Source organism: Sorex fumeus, unplaced genomic scaffold (assembly GCF_029834395.1).
Source record: "Sorex fumeus unplaced genomic scaffold, SorFum_2.1 ptg000024l, whole genome shotgun sequence".
NCBI classification, from domain to species: Eukaryota; Metazoa; Chordata; class Mammalia; order Eulipotyphla; family Soricidae; genus Sorex; species Sorex fumeus.
In genome coordinates, this window is record NW_026606081.1 from 2,269,800 (window position 1) to 2,280,029 (window position 10,230).

Genomic DNA, 10,230 nt, shown 5'->3' on the forward strand with positions numbered 1-10,230 from the left:
AGGAATTGTCATTTTCTTTCCATGTCTATTTATATCTCAGGTATAGGAAAGATCATTCTGTATTTGCCCCTCTCCTTCTGGCTAGCTACTAAGCATGATACCCTCCAGATCCACCCACATAGCAGCAAATTACATTATTTGTGTCTTTTCTAGTGTAGAAGTAGTATTTCGTTGCATATATGTGCCACAGTTTCTTTATCCAGTCACCTGTTCTTGGAAACCTGGGTTGTTTCCAGATTTGGGCAATTGTGAATAGTGCCGCAAATATAATAAAATTGCAAATGTCTTTTCTGAAAAGAATTTTTAAGCTCTTAGGGTAAATACCTAAAAGTGGAATTGATGGAACACATGAAAGACTAATCCCTAATTCTTGAGTAATGTCCATATTGTTTTCCAAAAAGGCTGAACCAGTCGACATTCCTACGAGCAGTGAATGAGAGCCCCTTCTTTATCACATCGTTCCAACACTGGTTGTTTCTGGTCTTTGTGGTATGTACCAATCTCACTAATATAATACCTCATCATTGTTGTAATTTGCCTTTTACTTATAATAAGTGACACCGAGTCTTTCCTCGCACACTTTTCAACCATCTGTATGTCTTTGAGGAATTTTCTGTTCATTTCTCTCCCTCATATCTTGACGGGGATGGTTGTCTTTTTCTTGAAAAGCTCTACCAGTGCTTTATATATCTTGTATGTTAACCCTTTCTCAGAGGACTGATGGCTAAATATATTTTTCAATGCATTGGTCTTTCAAGCATTATTTCCATACTCTGGATACTGTGAATAATGTCTAGTGATCAGGGAAGTAAAGGTATTTCCTCAAGATCCCAATGTCAATGGTTTCGGATATATACCAGAAGTGGGATTGTGGAATCATGAACTAAATATTTTTAGGAGTCTCCATACTGTTTTTCATACAGTTGTTCTATTTTACATTCCCATGTGAAAGAATGCATGGGATCCAACAGATACAAGGGTTCAAATTTCTCCACAGTCTCACCAACTCTATTTAGGTGTATTTTTAAATAGAGTCCTCCCTCAGTGCAGCTGGGAGAGGGAGGGAAGACGCATTCAGGATCTTAAGCAATGCTCAGCCCACGTGAGCAGTTCTGACAATTCAGCGCTCTAGTCTACTATTGCAGTCAGTGCTACCTGGACACAGAGGTATAAAGAAGCTCCCAGCACCACAGCTCAGTTTTCAATGGAACTGTGTGGCTCTGAAAACACTGTAAGGTCCTATGGGTACTAGGCATGTGTTCTACCACTTGAATTATCTCATAAGCACTTATCTGGTTTCCTTGTGATAAGAACCACCAATAGGTATCTCACTGTCTTTTTTGTTAATTATCTTGGGGAGTGGGGGGCATACATCTGGAGGTGATAATAACTTTCTCCTGGCTTGGTCTACACTCAGGAGGGTCTCCTGATGCAGTTCAAGAGGATCATATATTGAACCTGGATCCGTCTTTTACAAGGCAAATGCCCTACCTATTGTACTATCTCTCTGGCCCAGTAATTTTCACTTGTTTTTTTCCCTGATAACCAGTGATACTAAACATCTTTTAAATTACCTGTTGCCCATGGGCCATAAAGATGGTACAGCAGGTAAGGCACTTGCCATGAATGCAGCTGACCTGGATTTGATTTTCAATACTAATATGTTTCCCTAAGTCCTGGTGTAAGCTCTGAGCATTGTTGGCTGTAACCCACATCCCCCTGCCAAATTACGTATTTTCCATTTGTATGATTTATTTGGAAAAATGTCTGCTCAACTCCACTTTCAGTTTTGTAATCATGTTATTTAGTTTGCGTATCATCCTTGCACAGGGGCCATGCTAATCTTCTCTGTATTGTTCCAATTTTAGTATATGTGCTGCCAACATGGCCGACCCGAGTTTGATTCCTCCGCCCCTCTCAGAGGACATGGCAAGCTACCGAGAGTATCTCACCCGCAGGGCAAAAGCCTGGCAAGCTACCCATGACATATTCGATATGCCAAACACAGTAACAAGTCTCACAATGTTACTAGGCCCACTCGAGCAAATCAATGAACAACGGGAGGACAGTAACAGTGATAGTGACAGTTATTTAGTTTATTTATAATGAATTTTAGGAGTTCCTCTTATATTTTGAAAATTAATAAATTATCAAATATGCATGTATATTTTATAATTTGTAAATATTTTCTTCCATCCTGTAGACTGCCTTTTCACTCAGTTTCTTTCTTTCTCTGATGCAAGCATTTCAGATGTATGTAATCCCTTTTGCCTCAATCTGTATTTGTTATTATGTCCTGGTTTCATAGTTAAGAATTCATTGCTAAACTTTGACCAAAGTCAAAAATTTTCCCTCCGTTTATCATTTTAGGTTTTCTAAGACTTTAGTCTTTTTTAAATTGTTTTATGTATGGTGTATGATAACGATTCTATTTTTATGAGGATATCTAACACCATTAAAGAAACTAACTTCCCCATTATGAATTCTTCACAACCTTGTCAAAGATCTATTGACCATTTGTGCAAGAACTGATTTCTGGGTTTTCTACTATATTCCTTGATGTCTGTATGCTAGTACCATACTGTTTTAATTATTGTAGTTTTATAATGAAGTTAAAATGAGTGACTAGGATATTTATAGCTTTCTTATTTCTTCAGATTATTTTGGCAATTATTTTTTTATTGTGCAGTTGCCTATGAATTTTAGGATTTTTTTATCTATTTCTGTAATAAAAATGTCATCTAGAATGTGATGGCAATATTACTGAATCTGTAGATTATTTGTGGTAGTATGGTGATTTTAAAACCTTAAGTTAACCAATCCACAAACATATGATGTCTTTTCATTAACATGCTTGGTTCTTCATTTTATTAATCTTTTGCAATTTTCAGTGTCCAAATCTTTCACTTCCTTTGCTAAGTTTATTCATAAGTGCTATGTTATTTCTGAAACTCATGGAAATAGAATGTTTTCTTAATTTTATTTTGTAGTGATATTTTATGTAGGAAAATGGAATGGATTCTTTTGTATAGTGATTATTTGTATCCTACAATATTAAATAATTTGCTTATTAACTTCAACATTTTCTGTGATGCATTTAACAAGTTTTTTAGATGAAGGATCAAATTATCAAAATAAGACATAATTGTACTTCTTATTTCCTACTTTGGATAGTTTTATTTCTTTTATTTGCCTGATTGCTCTGACTAGAACTTCTATTTGTATACTGAACAGAAGTATACAATGGAAATGACAAGAGTGTGCATACTTAGCTTATTTCTGATCATAGGGGAAAAAAGTTCTCTTAAAGGTGTTTTAGCCAAAATACTGTTGCTTCCATGGTGTTTCTCCTCAGGAGATAAGACATGGAACTTTCTATTTGTCAGATGTCAATACTTCCTTTGTGTGCGTGCGTGTGTGTGTGTGTGTGTGTGTGTGCATGCACGCACGTGTGGTGATAGTGTTGGTGGTGGTGGTGTCAAGGATCAGACACAGGATCTCACATATGAAAGGCACATACCTCCCACTAACAATGAATCACATCCCTGGCACATGTAAAGTTTTATTCCTTTAAATTATTTTGTTTTCTTCTTCTGATTTGATCATTTCAAATAACCTATTTATAATTCTTTGTTTCTTTCTTCTGCTTGAAGAAGTATATTGTTGACATTGTTGACATGTTCTCATTTTTTTCAGTTTAGCTGTTTGGTGCTTTATAGTGGTTTTTATCTTTGTTGGTACATTATATTTTGTATAGTGATCATTTGTACCCTACAATATTAAATAATTTGCTTACTAACTCCAACATTTTCTGTGATGCATTTTCATTTTTCTCAAATAGCCTTGATTTTAGTTGTTTGTGTCTTTTGTAATCGCTGAACTTCTTTAGAACAAGAATAGAATTCATTTTTTAGTAGTGAACATAATGTGGCATATACAGTTGTTGATTTATAATTATGTACATCTGAAATATGCATGTTATAAAATAATAGCATTTCAAAGAGACCTTTAGAACAATTATTTTTATTTTCTAAAATATTTTTAGATCTCTATCTCCTTAGAATGAATTATAGGCAAATAATATTTTTCCTATTATGATATTCTCCTCATTTTTCATGTTCCTTGTAAGTCTGCTTTAATGTATACCTATTGTTATTTGTGCTGAATTTGAGTTTTGGGGTTTTTTTTTTTTGATTCCATGCTCAGGGCTTACTCCTGGCTCTGTACTCAAGGATCATTCTTGGTGGTGCCCGAGGGACCATACGGGGTGCCAAGATTGAACCTGAGTCAAACCCTTGCAAGGCAAATGCCCTACCATGTGGTGCCTAAAGATTCCCATTTTAGAAGCAACTGTCTGTTATAGTCTGAGCAAATGTAATTTAGCAGTTAAAGACCTTCCTTTGTAAGTCAGACCGTACGTTCTGGGATCCCTGGATTGGTGTCTGGGAATATCTCCGTCTACTCCTCTGCTCCCTCTGGGTGAGAGGCTTCAGCTCTGTACAGCTTCCCCAATCTCACAGACCCTGGAGGTTGCTCCTCCCCTTACATCTAAGGAAAAGAGGTAAATAAAAGTGTTGCACTGATACATGAGCTTGGGCATTTTTGCACATTCCTCTCCTCTTGGCCTTCTCTCAATTTCATAGAGCCTCATGTGTAAATCCGGGTCCCTTTCCTTTAGGACAACACAAGCTTTAATTCTCTCACTCCCTCCTGGTGAAGTTTCTGGGTTGTGTGCTATTCACTATCCCTCAGAGAAGCTCCACTGCTGAGTCATTCACCCATTTCCGCAGGACTGTGCACTAAATACCCTGATGATCAGTGTCGGCTCCGATTCTTTTACATCTTCCTCAAAGAAGAATCTTGGGTCCACAAACCGTCTCTCAATTCCACAAAAGAGTCATCCAAGCTAGTAAGAACTAACTGTCCCCTTTCTCTAGGGGCATGTGCTCAAAGACCCAGAGGTCTTTGATGCAAGTTCCACTTCTCTCTCATCCTCCCAAAGGAGCAGCCTCAGGACCACATTCTTCTCTCGCTGTGCGCTGCAGGCAGGAAGCTGAGGGCCTCCATCCCTTTGCTCTGTTCCTAGATGCCCAAGAATTCTGAGTGTGATGAAACCAAAACAGTTTTCTGAGCTGAGAATATCAGACGCAGGTATCACCTTTCATCTAATTTGAAGATTAAGTCACGAACAGGTTAACTCTCTCTACAATGAGTTGTGCAGCCTTTGGGAAGAGGCTGACATGAGTTTAAGCAAAACTGTTCTTTTTTTTAACTATTTCAAAGTGTCTTTTCCTGATTTTGCTCTCATCTGAGTTGTTGAAATTTTGAATGGATTTTGAAGTTCTCTTAAAGGTGTTTTAGCCAAAATACTGTTGCTTTCATGGTGTTTCTCAACAGACAAGCCATGGAACTTTCTATTCTGACATCTTGCTGATATCACAGAATTACAGAATTTTTTTTCCACTAAGGTCTAAAATGAATTTTATGGCACTGAAACATGGCTCTCTGTACTACAGGTTACGTGTGGAATTTCAGACGAGATCCTGTTTCCCAACTTTTCCAGTGTTCAGGTTACCAGCAATCATTGACACCTGGCGATCTCACCTGGTCTCTGCCTCTGTCATTGTGTCAGCTTCTCTCCTGACACAGAATTCTCCTGCATCCTTCTAATTAGGATCCTTGTGATGGCTGTGGGCTTATAGTCAAGTCATTAATGTCCTCTTCAAAGTATTTGTCACATAAGTTAGCACACTCTCGGGCATAAAAAGGAGTAGAAAATATTGTTTGTGGACAACATTCTGTTTAATATTGTGACCCCCTTGTATGCAATCTTGTAAAATGCAATAAAATGTCCTGTACCAGAGAAAGTGTTCCGTCTTTAAGGGAAAAGGAAAGAAACAGAGGAGAAGCTATGTCATGATTTTGGACCAAGTCATTTTAACCCCACCCTTCCCACCCATCACACACACATACGCCCCAAAGATATTACTTAGTCTCAACCACCAGGCCTAAAAATCTCACCAATTGTTCTTCTGGATATTTTTTTATTTTATTTTTGTAATGTTCTCTGATTTTGAGTACTCATGAGATAGATTATTTAGTATTTAAACTGTAAAGTAGAACTGACTTCATAAATTAACAAAAAATAAAATAAATCTCAGATTAACTTACTGTACATTTCATCAAGTAATTCTGTTTAAATAAATATAAATCAATAAGTTTCACTTCTTACTTCAGAGTCTATAGTTGCTTAAAAGATTACTTTGAAAATATTAGGCTGGAATGCTCATGAACTTTATTATAACAATAGTCAGGGGTTTACATTACAAAATGCTTTATGCCATTGAGGAAAAGAACTGTGATATTAATACTCTGAATTATAGATTAAGAGCAGACATCAAATTTAAAAAGCCACAATTAACAGGATTCAAAAAAAGGAAATCAGCAAAAGATCAAAAGAATGCATTTAAATTTGTAATAAAAAAAAGCAAAACTCAAGTTCTTCCCTTCTTGGTATTATCAGAATTTATATTAACCTCCCCCAAAGGAAGTTGTGGAAACAGGTAAAATAAATGTTCCCAAAGAAAGAATGAGTCATCTGGAAGTTTATAATTAAAATCTGGGCCAGGCAAGTCAAATGCTTTTACCAAAGTGAGCACAAGAACAGAAGTTTCCTCAGAGTAATAAACTATAAACACATATTTTCTTTAAAATATAATACATATAATGATCTTTCATTCATACCTTTAGAATTGATTCTCATCTTTGGTTTTTCTTAGATTAAAAAAGAAAATCCAGTGTGAAATAAGGCAATATTTTTATTGAGGTCATTAGGTGGTCAACACTGAATAAGTATTTGTGACATTCATTAACTCATCAAATAATTTCTGAGCACTTATAAGTGTAAAACAATGCTATGCATCCTAGAGCTAAAGAGATAACCAAGAGACGAAAAAGGATCCTCATGGGGCTGACACTGAGAGGGGATTCTGAATTAGCAACTAATACCCAGATAAGTTAAATGGTCTCATAAGGAATTGTTATATGTACAATGTTCTGCATATAACGAAGAAGAATAATCAATCTAAGAAGGTATCTGACAGTGGATGGGGTAGTATTTTTTTTATATTTGGAAATACTTTTCTACGGAAGTAATATCTTGAACACTTCTTAAAGAAAGGGAAGAGGTAGCCATGTGATGATCAGGAAAAAGTATAACCCATAAGACGAGGCAAAGGATTAAGTTGCTGATGTAGGAAGGCATCTGACACACTCAATAGAGTTGAATTATTTGACTGAACAGTGTAGGCAATAATGTCCTCTTGTAGTAGGAGGTAAGATCTGTGTAGCTTGGATCCGTGAAGCTGATTGTGAGGATCATGGAAACCTTTGGAGTATTTCCAGTGAGAAAGATCCTGATTCATTTCTATAGTCAAAAATTCACTCTGTTATGTGACAAATAATGTTAAGCCCAAGAATTAAAGAAACACGGTAGAAACTCTTTTAGCTGAAATACATCACTTAGACTATGAGGTGGCATTGTGATGTGAAGCAGACTCATTCCAAGAGCAGCCCCTCTGCAACAGGATTCTGATGGTTCTCCTTTCAGAGAAGTTCAAAAAGAAAAGTTAATGGAGTCAGCTATTTTATAGCTTCCTTTACTGGTCTCAAGGTCACAAATGACACTCAGTATCCTGTTCCTCTTCTGTCCTTTCCAGATAACATTCACTCTCAGATACCACGTCGGCTGCTCTGGCTTGCCTGGTGGTGTGACCTCAACCCTCATCCCCCGAATTGTCAGAGCCATAAACTGACATTACGCTCATCCTCTCAGGCCAGATTGGAGAACATATCCAGGGACCACCAAAATATAGCAGGATATGCCCAAATTGATCAGTGGAGTGCCAGACACATACCTCCCCTTGCAGCGTCTATATCAATAGTATCCCTCTCCTTGGTGACTGGGGGTAATTATCTCCACCACGTTGGTCTCCTCTTCTTGCCTGCTGATCCCTTGGCCTGAGAATACTGAAGCACGTGGGCAGTGGTATAGCTTGAAGTTCAGTAAGATGTATGCTGTGACTCCTGCTGAAAACATTGCCACATTTATAACAGAGTGCTAAACTGACAGACTATGTGATTCAGAAAGAAGAAGCACAATTTTTCCAAGAGGATAACAGAGAAGGATAGTTCCAAAAGTCCATATTTCAATCTATTAGGGATATACTACTGTGGTAATCAATTACTTAGAATGTGGGTCCATGTTGACACATGTGCTGAATGATCAGCTTCGTTGCAGCCTCCCAATGTCGGGTTCCTCTCTCTACCTGACATTTTCTATAGAGATGGGATGGGTAGTGATACAATCACTACCTATCAGAGACATCTACCTACTACCTAATTTCCTTCACTGGACAGAGGATTTCCTACCACGTGGCTCTAGAAGTAGCTGGAGAAAGAGATGCTAGAACACAACTGGGAGATGACATGGGCTTCCCATGGTTCAGAATTACCTCCTTAAGCACTCCCTAGCCCCCTCCCCAGGCCCACATATGGCTGATCACTGCACCTACAGACTTATAAGGGTCCAGCATTGTCCATAAGCAGACTTCCAGAAAGTAGGGAAATTTGTCCTTCCTAAAAAGGGTAGCTTAGAAATATATCACATCAAACAGTATATGTACTGAAGATTTCACACCCCTCATTATTTCTGGCAGAAGAATCAATATTACTATCTTTTCTCACATTAGGAAACTTAGAAACAAAAGAGTGCCCTTTACATGTCTTCCTTCTGTTTATTCAAATGAAGCCAGGGAAATATATCGAATAAGAAAGCCCTCTTCCATCTGGCAACTATATTATTTTAACAACTCTAAGTTGCATGTTTTAAGTGCTTTGCACTCTACATGTTCCCCATACCACTGTCCTTCTTTGTAAATACTAAGGTTCATCAATGTCACACTCAAAGATGAATTTTTTCCTAAGTATATATACATAAATAAAGCAAAGTTTCCATCATTGTATTGTTTTGCAGCTGGTACTACAGTGAGTCTTAACACTGTGATTTTTACTCCTAAATAAATGGAACTCCAATTTCAGACTATGAAAGTGTTTGTAACCCTCCTTCTATGATCTAAACTCTTGTTTAGCTGAATGAATTATAAGCCATACACTATTGGTGCAGGAAGAAGGAACTATAAAATAATATAAAATACTATTAAATCACTGAAATTATGGAATTACATTTTTCAATAACTCTTAGCATTATGCTAATTTTGGTTTATGCATACCAAATGTTAGCAACTATCAAACAACTGTCAGCAGCTATCAGCACATGTTTGTTTTAGTGGTTAACCTTCAATTTAAGCAAAATATAGATATCCAAAAACTTCAGGCTACTTGCCAGAAAATAAAATAGAAACAATTTGCATTCCAGATCTTCTAGCCTTTCAAGTGACCCTCCAGTCCAGCTGCTGGGCCTTGAAGTACAGTGGAGACACCCCTCTCTATCCAGCTCTTATTAACTCACATGCTTTGAATGTAAGTGATTTGTCATACAGCCATTTCTTCATTTCAAAATGGTATCAACAACAATAACTTGCTTCCTTCTCATCACATCTGACAAGAATGGGTTGTTCTTGGTCTGTGTCCAGATGAGAGGCGAATTACAGAGAGAGAACAAACATGAGTCCTCCTACTGTGAGGTGTGACAGCTCTGTGTGCTTCTGCATCCCTGTATGATTGGTGCCACCATTGTTTTTAAATCTGAATATTTACCATCTCAACCACTATTGTTAGAGAAAATGCTGATGAGTAAATACTGTTCTATCAAAGTTTTAATGGTACTAAGATATGCACTTATAAAAAATCTTTAGATTTCTCCTAATTTCAGTTACTTCTCATGTAATTTTTTCTCACATGCGTCAACATTTCTCTATAAAGCACTATCTACTTCTTCAAGCTGTAAGCCTTAGAAACCTTTTTATTCAAAGTCTTGGAAGAATATAGGTGAAGCACTAGTCCTGATTGTATATATAGTCGAAGATGATGTTCATTCTATAGACTGAAATATATTTGGAAGTTTAAAAAAGTTACAGCCTCTATAGTTTCTAAATCGAAGATCATCTTAGCTGCTTAAAATAAGCAGTAACTTTCTATATCAGTACCACAAACATTAAATACTATTGTAATCATATTACCCAAAATGGAATAAAAAATCAGGTATAAAAA

The 10,230-nt window shown here is 36.9% G+C and overlaps 1 non-coding gene across 1 annotated transcript; it reads right to left on the minus strand.

The window, feature by feature from the left end:
- Nucleotides 1–1,785: 1,785 nt before the first annotated feature.
- On the minus strand, nt 1,786–1,889 carry LOC130023865 (U6 spliceosomal RNA). The gene has a single exon (XR_008792527.1). It is a non-coding gene; the product is annotated as a U6 spliceosomal RNA (small nuclear RNA).
- Between the last annotated feature and the right edge of the window lie 8,341 nt (nt 1,890–10,230).